This window comes from Curcuma longa, chromosome 9 (assembly GCF_044706935.1).
Source record: "Curcuma longa cultivar G26 ecotype Majalengka, Jawa Barat chromosome 9, ITB_CL_G26_1.1, whole genome shotgun sequence".
Classification (NCBI taxonomy): domain Eukaryota; kingdom Viridiplantae; phylum Streptophyta; class Magnoliopsida; order Zingiberales; family Zingiberaceae; genus Curcuma; species Curcuma longa.
The window spans coordinates 4,536,961-4,553,066 of NC_133869.1; the positions used below are offsets into that span (position 1 = coordinate 4,536,961).

Here is a 16,106-nt window from a genome sequence, read left to right on the forward strand (position 1 = left end):
TAAAGTCTCTTATAAATTTCAATCAAGTAGTGCTTATGGTTCATTGAAACAATACGTCGAAATGAAATACTCGACTGAATTTGAAGTCGAACATTCTCAAATACAACTATCTAAATTTTAATTGACTGGTTCTAATTTATTAATTTAAATATTCTAATGTTAAATATTTCTAATATGGCAAGTATTAACAAACTTAAATTTATATGTCAGCCATGGTTTATTTTTCGAATATCTATGTCATATTTTAAATTTATATGTCTAGGATGGATTAAAAATTTTAGAAAATTATGTTAAACTAATTAAAATTATTATTGCTTATTTGTGGTCACATTCTAGTATAATGAAACAATGTGATAATTTTATAAAATTAATGGAATGAGACTTAAAAAAAATTTTATATTCTACTACTTTGAAATTACATATAAATTATTACAAGATGTTGAGAATTATTGTGTTATGTTTTACACAAAATACAAATAATATTAATGTATATTTACTTTTCCACCAATGGAATATATGTAAAATAATATTTATAAAATTTTAAAAATATTTATTTATGCAACTAAATAACTATATGATATTTATTATCCTACTTCTCATTTTAGTTATAATAAATTTCTATAACATAATTTTAATTTTAAATAAATATGTTACGAATAAATTTTTATCTCCCTGCATTTAGCAATGAAGGCAAAATGAAAAAAATTATCATATTCTTGATATTTATTTAGTTATATTTATTTTAGATTATAAATTTAAATTAAATATTTTATATGATGGTTTAATCTTATTTAAAGATTCTTCTTCTCCTAACTCTGCTAATATAATACAAAATACTATAAATAATTTATAAAATATTTATAAAAATGATAATTTAAAATATAAATTAGAAGATAATATGTCACAAATATAAAATATTAGTAGTACTAATAATTTAAAACTTACAAAAGCATAATTTGTATTAAGAGAATTGATGAAACATCCACTAGGATCCTCAAACTAGACAAAAAAACTTGAAAATTAATCCATGAAGTTCATTAACACCTCTATTGGATCCAATAGATGAAATCATTGTTCCTTCCTAGCTTCAAGTTTTTTAAACTCCTCAAATATAATGTGTCCTCGATGAGATTTGAAATCTCATTGTTCCTTCTTAGTTTCATGTTTATCAAACTCCTCAAATATAATGTGTCATATATGAGATTTGAACTTTCATTGTCTAGAGAATCTGTCTCATTTCTTATCATCACACCATAGTCTTGGATACAAATTTTTACTATTTTTTTATCTTCCTTAGCTTCGTAGTCATTTTCATATAATATCTTAGAGGCTCTTTCATATCCTACTATAATGGGTCGGCCCTGGGCCAGGGCGACTGCCGAGGGCCCACAAATTGGTAGGGCTCTAATTTTTGAGTTAAATTTCATATTCTTAACTTTTAATTATTGTCTCTCAAAAAATATTAAAAGTATTCTTTGATCGGATCCAAAAAAAATTGAATGGTTAACTTTATTGTTAGTACCGATAGAATCAAAATATCTTCATAATAGTATGATATTGTCCACTTTGGACCTAAACCCTCATGACTTTGTTCTTGGATTCTCCCCAAAAGGTCTCATACCAATGGAGATACTTTTCATCCTTTTAACCTCATGATCTTTTCCATGTACTTTAGATGTGGGACTATGTTTGCACCCTTGCAACCTAACAATCCCCCCTCAAACAAAGGACCACAAGCCCCCCTCAACGTCATTTTTGATGTCTGAATCCTCGACCCACCATGACTTTTTGCCCCTCAGTCCACCCGACCTACTAGGACATTCCACCTAACCGCAGCTAGGACTTTTTGCCCCTCGATCCACCCGACCTACTAGGACTTCCCACCTAGTCGCTGTTAGGATCGGTTGGTTCGCTAGAGGAGGGGTGAATAGTATTTTTCGAATCTTCTTCGATTGTTTCTCTGCAAGAGTGTTAGCGGAAGCAAAATATAATAGAGAAAATAATAGATCAACGCTAACCCGGTTCGTTTACTTGGTATCCACCTCCGCAGAGGTGACTAATCCAAGGATCCACACGCACGCACACACCCGCTGCACTATGAATCGTCTCCTTCTCGAAAACCTCGAAGGCGGAGAAACCTTTACAACCTTTTCGATCTCCTCAAGAATGATATGAAATAATGTTTAAGAGGAGAGGAAGAAAGCAAAGAATCAGAGAACAACACGTTCTCAAAAGAAGCACTAAAGAATAAAAGAATGGCTGAATTCTTGAGTTGATCTCGTGCAAGCTTCTTTTATAATTCTTCAACATCAGTCGACTGATGCCTTCAATCGGCAACATAATCTCGCATTAAAGCGCATTAAATGCTTGCCAATTTTTTCCAACGTTCAAATATCAGTCGACTGTTCCAAGACCAGTCGACTGGCATCAGTCGACTCACCATACACCAGTCGACTGCCCAGTCGATTCCTGTCTTCCTCTGGCTCGATTGATTTTTCTGTGTGCGTCTGATTTATGAGCAGTCGACTGCTGGCAGGGTCAGTCGACTGGTGAAGCTGAAAAATCTCATTTCAGCTTCTCTTGACCTAGACCTCGGTCTTCAAACACCTCCCATAGCCTCGTGCCTTCCCTGGATGCTCCATCATCCTCGCACTAGCCTGAGATGCTTCCATCAGCTTCGTCATGTCAAGTCCTTGCCAAGACTACCCACTTGGACTTTTCCTTGCCAAGACTACCCACTTGAACTTTTCCTTGCCAAGACTTCCCACTTGGACTTTTCCTTGCCAAGATCTTCCCACTTGGACTTTTCTTTTGCCAAGACCAACCTTGGACTTTCCTTTGCCAAGACTTCCCACTTGGACTTTTCCTTTGCCAAGACCACGCTTGGACTTTCCTGCAAACTTGCATCACACATGTTAGATCACAAGTATTGTCTAACTTTAAACATGGTTTAACCAAACATTGAAACTCAATGCACTTAGGGCAAAGATTGCACCAACAGTCGCAACTAGGACTTTTTGCCTCTCGGTCCACCCGACCTACTAGGACTTCTTACTTGGTGTCTGGTCCTCTTGATTCAGATACGGAAGCACTCACTTCCTTTGTTTAAGGTTCAAACCACATGGTTAGATCTGGATCATGGCTCATCCAGCGGTTAGTCCGGTGAAGAGCGGTCTCACTCTGATGTCACTTGTTAGTACCGATGGAATCAAAATATCTCCACAATAGTATGATATTGTCCACTTTGGGCCTAAACCCTCATGGCTTTGTTCTTGGGCTCTCCCCAAAAGGCCTCATACTAATGGAGATACTTTCCATCCTTTTAACTCCATGATCTTTTCCATGTACTTTAAATGTGGGACTATGTTTGCACCCTTGCAACCCAACATCTATAATTTTTTACTCATCTGTCCATCTAAAAAAAATTGAATAGTCAACTAGTTTTTGAGGTCTAATTGTCGATCCTTTTTTTGTTCATTCCATCAAGTGCAAGCACCAGATCTCGATAAGTTGTGAATCTTATCACCAGATCCTTTTTCTGTTCATTCCACGGGTTGTGGATCTCTACCGCGAACTGCGCCCACAGGCCACAATCGCTTCTACAGTTCCACACGCCACAAAAGTGCCCCTCCATATTAGGTTTTATTGTTTGCTTATTGCTTATTGCTTATTGTTCATAATTATCTATCATCATGAAATAACTATCTGAATATCAAAAAAAAAAAGAGGAAAAGATAACTCAAAGTTTAAGAGGTTCATTGAATAAATATTTTAGTAAAGAATCATATGACACAATGAAAAACTTAGTTCAGATTTTAACTAATGAATTAAATGCAAATAAAGATTTTATTGAAAACAAGATTGATGAAAATGAAGAATTTGTGAGAAACGAAAGTGATGAAAATGAAAAATTAGTAGAAAATGAGTACGAAAAGAATAAAAATTTTAATTAGATGAAATTAAAATTGACAAAGCTAAAAATATTGATAATTATTATGATGATGAGCATACAAACGAATATCAATGTTCGACACCAAGATATGATTTGAACATATTTGATTCAAGAGTTTGAGATAATATACAAAAATGAGAGATTTACTTATAGAAAAATGTCTTAAAAGAGAAGATATTCTTAAATTTCCTTTAGATAAAGAATCTCAATCTCGACACTTTTCTCCTACTTACATGTTCAAATGTTACCAATTGTAAGACTCATGATCGAAAATGGTTAGTGTACTCAAATGAATTAGACAAAGTATTTTATATTTGTTATAAGTTGTTTAAAGTAATGCACACTAAAAGCAATTTAGCAAGAGAAAGAGTTAGGCTGCGTTTGGTTTGTGTTTTCCAGGGTGTTTTCTCATTTTCATTTTCCAGTTTTTTAGAAATAAGTGTTTGGTTTGTGTTTTCAATTTCATTTTCTGGAAAATGAAAATTTGTTTTCTAAGAAACTGGAATTCCATCCGGTTAGAGAATGGGAAAAGGCGGTAGAAAATAGAAAATGCGGTATTTTTCTCCCAAAATCGCGACCATCCCCAAAATCGCGGACTTTCTCCCGCCGCTGCTCTGCGTGCTCTCCTCTTCCTCTTCCTCCTCCCCGCTGTGCGCTCCTCCTCCGGCGCGCGGCTCCTCCTCTTCCTCTCCCGTCGCACCTGTCGCGTGCTCGTAGCCGTGCGGTACTCTCGCTGCTGTGCGCTCCTCCTCCGGCGCGGCTCCTCCTCTGCTTCTCCTCTCCTCTTCCTCCTCTCCCCTGCTGTGCGCTCCTCCTCCGGCGCGGCTCCTCCTCTTCCTCTCCCGCCGCACCCTCCTGCCGCGTGCTCCTCCTCTCCTCTTCCTCCTCCCCACCGTGTACTCCTCCCCTCTCCTCTTCCTCCTCCGACGCGGCATCTGCCGATCCTGCCCGAGCTACTCCGTGCACTCCTAACCGCGTGAACAATCGAAGAAAACCCTAGTTTACTTTCCAGTTCCATATTAACAAACCAAACGCATTTTCCAGTTTTCTTTTCCAGAAAATAGAAAACAGCATATCATACCAAACGCATTTTCTGTTTTCTAAAAACTGGATCAGAAAATAGAAAACTAGAAATAGAAAATAGAAAACAGAAAATAGAAAATATTTTCCAAACCAAACGCCCCCTTAATGACTAGAAATATTTATGTGACAAGTTTTAAAAATTAAATATGCTACTGTGCTAAAATCCAAAAATTATAATTTCGCCCGGGACCCTTGTACAACAAGGATCGGCTCTGCTACTATATAACTAGTGAATATAATTTATTTTATGTACACTATACACAGTTATTGCTTTCCCCCAGACTTGAACCTTTTTATCTTCTTCCTTGATCTGGAGGAGGTGGATACCTAGGAGGAAATCTAGGAAGTTGAGGTAGGTTGCCTAAACTCTCATGATACTGATATAATGAGGCAACTTGTTGGCGTGTAAGGTCCATGGACCTCCTAAATTCCTCCTCTCTGCTCCACTCCCTATATTGATGCCCCATGAAATCATTCACCGAAGAATAAAAATCATCCGCCCTTCTAAAATGTTCCTGCACTTCTCTAAACTGCCCCTGAGTCATAGCACTATACTCATCCAACTAGCGTTGGTGAGCAGAGTGCTCTTCATGAAGTGTGTCTAGAGAACTACGGAAAGCAAAAAAATCATAAGCCAAGCCTGACTCACCATATGCATATGAATGTCTAGCAGGCTTGTCTCTAAGGGTAGGAGGTTCATGATAAGAAGATTCTTGGTGGAATGATTTTTCATGGGCATATTCTGGAGCTTGTTTATATATGGAAGTGGAGTGACTAGGGACTGGAGACTGTAAAATCCAGTTGTCGGTCTTTCTAATTGTAGTCCTTGAGGGGTTAGGTAATGAGAATGAAAATCCAGACGCTTTATTAAAAGTGTACCCCCCATCAAACTTACATGATCATTTTCATCGCCAAATATATATCTATGTCAATCTTGGAGTTGCCTATAATAGGTTCTAAATGTTCAAATTCACAACCCAAGCAGATAACAATGTTTGTGATAAGACCTCCAACTACTATTATTCCAGTTGAAGATTTAGCTATCTGATAACCAACATTTTCTACGGGTAAATTAGGATTAGAATGGATCGGTTTGGACCGTATTTCATATCATAAATAGGAATTTTGAATTATTTCTTTATTTTGGTGGAATTTATGGTCTTTATTGCAAATTTCATTAAATTATGGGAATTTATGGATATTAATTTGTGTATTTAATGTTTGCAAGAAATTGGGAGGAAAATAATAATATTTGGAGGATTAAATTGCAAGAAATCAAGCTTGGGTTCAAATATGGTTCGAATTAGAGTTCAAATTGGCTCAATCAGATCAGAAATGGATTCAAATTAGGTTAAAATTCAAATTCAGCCCAAATCCAATGCTAAAGCCTGGTTTAATTGCAAATCAGAGATGATCCATTTCATTCAAGCCCAAATAAGTAAATGGGGCTAGTTCAATTCCAAATTTTTGGTTCAATCCCGGTTCAATAAATTGCGGTCCGGTTCATCACATTAGCCGGTCCAATCAGCTGGTTCAAGCTCAACCCGGTTCCAGCCCAATTCAACAGCCCATTAACCCAATTCAAAGCCCGGTCCTAAACCCTAATTCGGCCGGTTCAGAAGCAATCAAACCGCTAGTTCACTTCAAATCCCGCCGGTTCACACGTGGCGTTAAAAGGCAAAGGCCGGTTCAGTTATACGGGGGCTCACTGTTCTCTCCCAAAATCGCTACTCCTGTTCATCCTCGTCTCCTCACCGCCGCCGCGATCTGAGCCCCGTCGCGGCCCGCTACCGCCACTCCACCATCTTCTTCTTCGACCTCCGGTCAGCACACGAGCAGAGACGACTTGAGCCCGGTGAATCCGCGCCGATGCCACTGCAAGGAAGTCGTCGATGTGGTTCGGAGGCGAGCTCCTTAGTCACCGTCGCCGCGGAACGAGGGCTGTGAGTGGTTCTCCAGTCATCGGTGCATGACAGCATTCAGCATAGAGGCACCGCCGTGGGTGGTTCTCCGACGTGCTGCCCTGGTGCTTCACCTCCCCAGATTCCTAGCACAAGCTACCCTTCGTCGATGTGGTTCGGAGGTGTTAGGAGATGCTCATGCTTGGCTCTGATCGTCCCCTCCATCGATGAAGCAAGGTAAGGATTTCATTTCCCTTCTATTTTGATTCCCTGTTCTTGAACGGCAGGTGTTTGGGAAGAGGACTTGAGTATCCGAACTTTGGCTTCTCCGATCGCTGCTCACCGGTGTAGTCCAGCTCCGGCAAGATTCGTCTCTGTTGGTGTGAACTCCACCGAAGTCCAAGGGATCTTGTTCTGTGTTGGCCGGGAAACCTCCATCCACCTCCACCATTTCTCCTCTGTTCCTCTGTTCCGAACCGCAAGGGAAGGAAAACCTAACCCTAATTCTAGTTTATCCTAACGTTGGTTGCTCTCTTTTTAGTTTGTTAGATGTTAAATTGATCAAAATCACCCCCCCCCCCCCCCCCCCCCCCCCCCCCCCCCCCCCCCCCCCCCCCCCCCCCTAAGTGTTTGTTTGGATTTATTTGTTGATTCGTGGCATGTGGAATTAGAGGTTTATGCTTGTCTTGAGGAATCATGAAGAACATCCCCTGTGATGATGGAATGGGATTCGTGACATGTTTTGTAATGTTCTGTTTAAGCATAATAATGGTCATGAACAGCTTGTTTGCATTGAATTGTTGGAATTTAATTCATGTTGTGGATAACCTAGGTTGTGTCTTGGCCTTGTGATCATGAGTGGAATTCATGTAGATGTATTAAACTTTTGCTAGCAAGAATTAATTGGATGTTGTAGTGAATGTTGTTGAGCATGCTCAAGTTGTTTTGAATGAAACGGTTGTTGTATAATACGATGTGTGTTGTGTTGTATATTTGATTAATGCTTGTGAATAAAAGATATTGGATTGTATGTTGTATGGTATCGTTATGGTTGTTGTATAATGCATGATCGGGATTAAAGTTGTAGATTTGTACATGTGGTAGGATTTACTCTTGTATGTTGTATGATGAACTTGTATTATCAATAAATAATTCACGTTGTATGCTTATTGTTGTATGATGTTATGTTGTATAATTTGTAAAATACATATATAAAGTGTTGTGTAATTAGTGTAATACTTATGGAACTTAGTGTAAAGCTTGTATGATTAATGTTGTAGTGTGAATAGAGAAGTGTAGATTGTAATTGTTTGTAAATTATTGTGATTTAGATGTAGTATGATATTGTGTGTATAGGATGTATAATTTAGGTAATTGTTGTATATTAATGTGTGTGTTGTATGTATGATGTGTAGATAGGATGAATGATTTGATCTAAATTGTAAATGATGTATACTTAGGATTCTTTTATTAATTATAGATTTAATTTGATTTTCATTTGGCAACTTGATGAATAAGGTAATAAAATAAACCCTTCACCAGGTCTAGGATAACTTCCTGTCATTGAGTCCGTGAGAGAGATGACCCGGACCTCCCTATACCACGTAAGATGATAATAAGAGGTTTGGTAAATAAATAATTAATTAATTTTGATGGATGTAAGTGACAACCAAATAAGGGAAAATGTAAATAAGTAAATAAATAATAATAATTTTCCCATACAAACACACGTTATCACTATCTTAACTAGATTTTGAAGGAAATGAAACCCTGAGTTAAATTCCACCTAATGAAGCATTGCCCAGATACAATACAGTTCCATTTTCCTCACCATGTCGTCACTCTCGGCTCGACTAAAAATGGTCTTGGTCATGACGCGGTGAAGATACTGAAAGACTGAGTTTTGCAACATCGAGGCTTTAAACTTAGATGGGTCATAGGGTTCACTACAAAAATACATCCCTTTTGCGATGAACTTTTGCGACGAACTATTTTCGTCGCCAATTAGCGACCAATTTTGCGACAAATTCAATATTCATCTCAAATTTGCAACAAATTTAGCGACGAATATAGTTTAGTTGCTAATTTGGGATGGATCAATTTTTATCGCCAAATTCGTTGTCATTTGGCGATGAATAAATGAATTATCGCCAATTTTGGCGATAAATAAAATATTTGTCACTAAATTTCGATGAAAACGAGATTCGTTGCTAAATTTGACAACGAATACAAGGATTCGTTGCAAAGATGGCTAGAAATGGGTCACGGGTTGCAGTGCGGGATAAGTTGAGGGCATTTGGCATCGCCATTTGGCGATGAAAATGATGTTTATTGACTTCAAAATCGAAATCTATGTTTCGCGTAGATAGATCTAGACTATTAATTTACTCAAAATCGATTAAGGATGAATGAGAAATTAATTGTTCAAAGTTAGCCCAGAATAACATTAATTGTTAATTAATGCTATAGAAGGAAGTGTATGAGAAATAGTTCCACATCGGTAAATTTCATGAGCTTCCCTTATTTATATTGTTATGTTAATGGAGTTAATACAAAAGCCCATGTGCTCTCTTCTCACAGGTGAGCAGGTGCTTGTACCTGCGAGCCCGTCGCCCGCCACACGTGCACATGCGTAATGGGTGCTTTGTTGGCGCACTTTACACAATTTATGCTCCAGATGATGTGGCACTCAAGTGACATGTCAGGGTCACATGTGACGTGGCAGTGCCTATGTGGCATTCGGGTGGGTAGGGAAAGATGATTGGATTGCTAACTGGGCGAACGGATGGCAACCGTTAGATCAAAGAGGTATGATAGATCACATGTGACGTGATCTGGAGCATTAGATCGTGAAGAGTCACAATCTGACTATTGGTGATGAGACTTAATCTGAAGCATCAGATCGAATGGATTATTGGATCCAGATCTGACGGTTGATAACAACAGGGGATTTGAAGGGTTACAACCCTCCAGTTCTGATGGATGAGATTAAAGAACGATCTGAAGGGTTATAACCCTCCAGATCAAATGACCCAGATAAATCCTGCTCCAAAAGTCACAACCACTCACCAAATGTTAGAAATTCATCGAATTATTGGATCAACTCATCCAGTGAATCATTCAATAAGCATACATCTCATCTTGTGCATTCGGAGTCCAAAAAACCTACGAAAAAGTTTATTAGTCTCGAAATTTAAAGTGCTACTATTTCAAGACGTCGTCGTTGTATCTTGAAAAATAAATTGTTGCTATCCGTAAATATCTATAGCGGAGCAATATCATTTTACGGAGATAGTGTTGAACACTAGCCTCGACGATAGCAGTGTGGACATAATCTCCCTCCAACGAGAAAAGCTCCTTTCCTTTCCCCTCTCCACGCCTTCGCCCGTTGAAACAGCTCCCCCTCCCCGCACATCGTCGGTGGCTCGTTGTGGGCCAAGGGTCGGTGGCAGTTGGTTGATGGTCAAGGGCCGCGAGATGCAGGCCGGGGCCGTTGGCTAGTGGTCGTTGGCTGTCGGTTATGGGTTACTGGCATGTGGCAGCTGGTGGCGAGCCATTGACCATTGGCTGGTGGGTGCTGGCTGATGGCCGGTGGCCATGAGGTTGTTGCCCGCTGGCCTTGAGGTTGTTGCTCGTTGGCACCGAGGTTGCTGGGCGTGATGCCGGTGGCCGGTGGGCACTGCCCATGAAGTCGGTTGCCATGAGGCCGCTCGGCGTGAGGCTGTTGGCCAGTGGCCACTACCCCTGAGGCCAGTTGTTGCGAAGTTGGTGGCACGCTGCCCGTGAGCCCCACCACCCACTGTGAACTCTGCTATAAGATCGGCTAACTGTGAGCTTGGTTGATTACGAGCTCGTCTATTTGCGAGTTCATCTCTCGTCGTGAGTTCTACTAGCTCCGAACTAATTAAGCCAACTTTAAGGCTTTTATTTTTTGTGATATTAATTTATTTTACTAAAAATATCTATTTATGTATATTATATTTAATTATTGATTTTGTAATGTTATTTGTGTAGGTCTATATTTTATGCGGATTTAAAGTAATTGGAGAGATACTCATCTTTGTTCATCCGCTTTAGGTATATTTACAATAATAGTTATTTTTTGATAGTGCATGTTATTTAGCTATAATAGTAGTTATTTTAATAAGATGTTCGCGCATGTTATTTAGCTATAACAATGGTTACTTTGATAGTGCATGCTATTTTAATATTTTTAAATTTAAAAATAGAAAAAATACAGAAAGTAAGAAGTTGGATGTATAAAAAGAATTTACTTGAATATAGAGGTTTAACTGATGAATTTATTATTGGGTTGGAATAATTTTTGGATTTTATTTCTAGTAATGTTGAGTTTATGAATGAGGATAAGATAAGATGTTTGTGTAAAAAGTATCATAATGATAAATTTTTAAAGTGTGATAAAATTTGAGAACATCTTTATAGATTTGGTTTCACCTCTAATTACTATAATTAGACTTGTTATGGTGAATCATTTATATCTGATGAGGATTATGGATAAAACATACAAGTCTCAGTTAGTGGGAATCAAAGTTATTATAATCAATTAAATCCATATCAGAGGATGGTAATTGATGCATCGGGTTAGAATTTCATTGTTGAATCGAGTGGTGCAAGTTTTAATTTTCTTCCAATAATTGAATAAATATTACTATTTATGCATCACCATTGGAGGAGATAGAAGTATCAGGAGTTGGTGAAAATATGAATAATAAATTATATCTCTAATTCAGAAATGGATGAGTGATATAGATGAACCAGTGTGGCTTGGTTGTGACAATCATACTAAACTATCTCTCACAACAAGACTGTTGAATGTAAGGTAGAGCATAATGTATCTGAAGATTATTTTAATAATTTTATTCAAGTTATTGGAAAAGCATTGCCAGGTGATCACATAATGCCCAATGATTTTTATAATATAAAAGAACTTGTGAAAAACATAAATCTTCCGGTGGAAAGAATTGATATTTACAGAGCTAGTTCTATATTATATTGAAGAGATGATGAAAATGTAAAAGTTTATAAATTTTGTAATCAATCTAGGTACAAGAGTACCAGAAGGAGTCAACAACGATATAAAGCATACACTCAATTGTTTTATTTGTCTTTAACTCGTAGGCTACAAAGTCTGTATGCATCAAAGACCACTACTTAACACATGACTTAGCATGCAACTCATGAAATAGAAGAGGGACTAATATGTCATCCATCAGATGGATAGGTATGGAAAAATTTTGATAGAACATATCTTGAATTTGTGAAGGAGACTTGAAACATTCGGTTAGGTCTCTATGTTGATGGATTTGCTCTATTTGGTAAATTAGGAAGAAATTATTCTTGTTGGCCAATTATCGTAACTTCGTATAATCTTCTATCTAGAATGTGCATGAAAACACCACATATGCTTTTAACATTGGTTGTGCCTGACCAACTTCAAAGAAGTTAAAGATGTTTATATGCAACCACTGATTGCAAAGTTGAAACAATTGTGGGATGAAAGTTTTACTACATATGATGTGCATACTAATTAGATGTTTGTAATGAAGGTTGCTCTTCTTTGGACCATAAATGAATTTCTGACTTATGACATGTTATCAAGATGGAGTACCGCTGAAATTTTAGGATGTCCAATATATATGGAGAGATCAAAATTAATCAGATTAAGATATGGGAAGAAGTCAAGTTATTTTGATTGTCATAGATAATTTTTACTACCAAATCATAATTTTAGAAGGAATAAAGAAGCATTTACTAAAAATAGAATTAAAAGAACACCCTCGCCATTGAGATTAAGAGGTCAATAGATTTGGTACAGAGTGCTTAACTTTTCATTTGTTATTGAAGATCCACATAGTACAACTTATGAATATAGAAATACACGTAAATGGACTAAACAGAGTATATTTTAGGATTTACCATATTTGTACAGTCATTTGATTCATCATAATCTTGATGTAATGCATATTGAGAAAAATATTTTTGATAATATGATTAATACAATAATGGATATTGTCGAAAAAATAAAAGATAATTTGAATGTAAGAAAAGATATACAACTCCTTTATAAAAGACCCACTCTTGATGTCAATGAAAGTAGTAGGGGACTAAAGCCAAAGGCAGTTTATACATTGAATAAGAATCAGAGACATATTGTCTGTGAATGAGTGAAATTTTTAGAATTTTCAGATGATTATATCTCTAATCTTAGGAGATGTGCCAATTTGAAGGAATGCAAATTGATTGGTTTGAAAAGTCATAATTGTTATATATTCATGGAAAGACTTATTTCTATTGCTTTTAAGGAGCTCTGACCAAATTTTATATGAGATTCTATTACGGAGTTAAACATTTTATTTCATGATATTTGTTCAACAGTTTTGAGACACTCATACATGGAGACATTAGAGAGGAAAATTTTAATAATTTTGTATAATTTAGAATGATCTTTTCACCCTCAATTTTTTATTTGATGGAATATTTTTTGATTCACTTGCTATATGAGACTAAAGTTAGAGGTCCTGTCCATTTTTGATAGATGTATCCATTTGAAAGGTAAAATCATATTTCTTATATACTACATTATTAATACATAAAAATAAAATTATTTAATATATATTAATATCTAATATAACTTATTTTATTACAATCAGATTTCTATATTATTTGAATAAAAAAGTGAAATATAAGACACATGTTGAAGTTTCTATTGTTAATACATATATTGTGAAGAAAGTAACAACTTTTGCATCATATTATTTTGAGCCTATTGATCCCAATTTGAACTCATTCTCAATTTTTAATTTCCTTGGTTGACCAAGTGAACCATGTAAATAAAGATACTTAACTGGTTTTATTGAATTATTCAGAAGTAATATTATATTTTGAGTGAGTATATATTTTTTAATTTTTATATTTCTTATATCGTAAAGTATTTATATTATAATTAATTTTTTTATACGATTTTTTAAAATTTAAATTCTGAAATATCAACATAAGAGTTTAATCACTTCTGCGATGAAGAATTTATACCATGATTTAAATCATATGTAAGTAGACAATTTAAATTTGGTTTACATATATTTTGACTTTTAATTAATTTTGGGGTTTGACTATATGTTCATGATAATCAATATCACGTTGAGTAAGAATTGTTATTCTATCTTTCATGGGGTCCAAAAGTAATGGTATGGGTTTGGCTAATATATTTTATAAACGAATATAATTTTCATACTCAGGAATATGGAATGGGGAAGACTATAATGAATTATGGATTTCTGTTCAACCATCTAATGATGGAGCTGCAAACAATGATTTTTATGGATTATTGGATGAAATTATAGTGGTAGAATATCCTGACCCAGAAATATGAGTTATTTTATATATGTATCGTTGGTTTGACCTTGTTAAAGGGATGAAGGCGCATCCACGGTATAATTTGGTTGAAATAAATCATAAGAGATTGTATAAAAGATATGAACCATTTGTGTTGGCATAACAAGCGATTCAAGTATTTTATGCTTCATATCCTAGTTTGAAACGTGATAAAATTGATTGGTGGGCTGTTTATAAAATGAAAGCACAGAAAAAAATTGAAGAACGTTGGCACGATATTGCAAATCAACAAGATGAAGTTGCGAATATATTTCAAACCGAGGAATATAATATTTCAACATTACGAGATCCTAGCGGAGTAGTGATAAACATGGATATAAGTGAAATTCATGAAAACGATGATGATGACGACGATGATAATGACGACGATGATAACGATAACGACAACGACCATGCCTATGACGACGATGATAATTTTAATTTTTCATGATGGATAAATTATGCTATCTTAAAATAAAAAATATGATTTTATTTTCATATATGGTAATGTAATATTTACTTATAATGTGTAGATTTACAAAACTCTTAGTTCAATTTGTTGTTTATATACTTACTGTGTTAAAGTCTATATTTTAATTACACTATCTTTTTGGCAATAGATCATTAGAGGTGACCTCTTGGTATGTTGATTCGTGTACTCTTTCAAGAATGATTACATATGGTAAGTTTTTTCAGGTTCTTCATTATACATCAAATTTTTAATTATTTTATCCTAACATATTTTTTTTGATAGTTTCGACGTAGTCATCGATAGAGTACTCATGGCCAATCTGTACTTATGACCCCCTCCTTCAGTTGCAGGACCTTCTTGTACACATGACTCGTTAGGACCTTCCCCTTCCCTAGTACCCATGAAAGTTTCTTTGACTAGACAATCCGCTGCCGAGATGACAAATAGTCAAGAGTCCATATCCCTTATCGAAGATATGTAAGTACTTTAAAATAAATAATTTTGTTAACTATCATAATTATTTAACATTATTTATGTCATACATTATTATAGATTTATCAATTCTGTATGTGTTATTTACGAGATCAATAGAATTGTGAATAATCATTGGTGAGAGGATTTGATGACTTATATAAGCACTCCTGATCCCTTAAGAGAACTATGGTGGAATGAGTTGGTAACCTATCCCCTTCAGTTTATATATGAAATTAATATTGAATATATAATCAATTATTTATTTCTTATTACAATAGATGTTCAATTGGGACCCTAATGAAGAATTGGAAATAAGGATAATTTTGAAGAAAATATATGGTGATTACATCCAGCATGTACTTAATCATCTAAATATGAGGGGGAAAAAGCTACCCTGCATCACCGAAGAAAATTAGGTGAGGATCTTCAATTTTTGAGAAACTGAGAAGAGCAAAAAAAGGAGTCAACAAAATAAATTTAATCAAGCTTATAATTCTGGAGACTTATATGCGACATATGCAGGCGGCTCAATCAATATCGATGAGCATACATGCAGATTGGTAATTTTTTTTCAAATACTTAAATTTTAATATATTTCAAACTATTTCATTATTTTTAATCATGATTTTTTAGGCCAAGGAAATGGGATGGGAGCCATTATTTATAGACACTTTCACTCACATATTTCAAAAAAAGGATAAGACTTGGAGCGGGGACAGAGCTAAAGCAATTAAGGTTTGGAATAATCATGGATCTTATAATATAACTTAGATTATATTAGTAGATGTTATTAGTTATGTACCTACTCTATCTTTATATTAAATATGTTTTA

The 16,106-nt window shown here is 35.7% G+C and overlaps 1 pseudogene; it reads left to right on the forward strand.

The window, feature by feature from the left end:
- Positions 1-3,692: 3,692 nt before the first annotated feature.
- LOC141834420 (uncharacterized) lies at positions 3,693-7,287 on the forward strand (annotated as a pseudogene).
- The last annotated feature ends 8,819 nt before the right edge of the window (positions 7,288-16,106 follow it).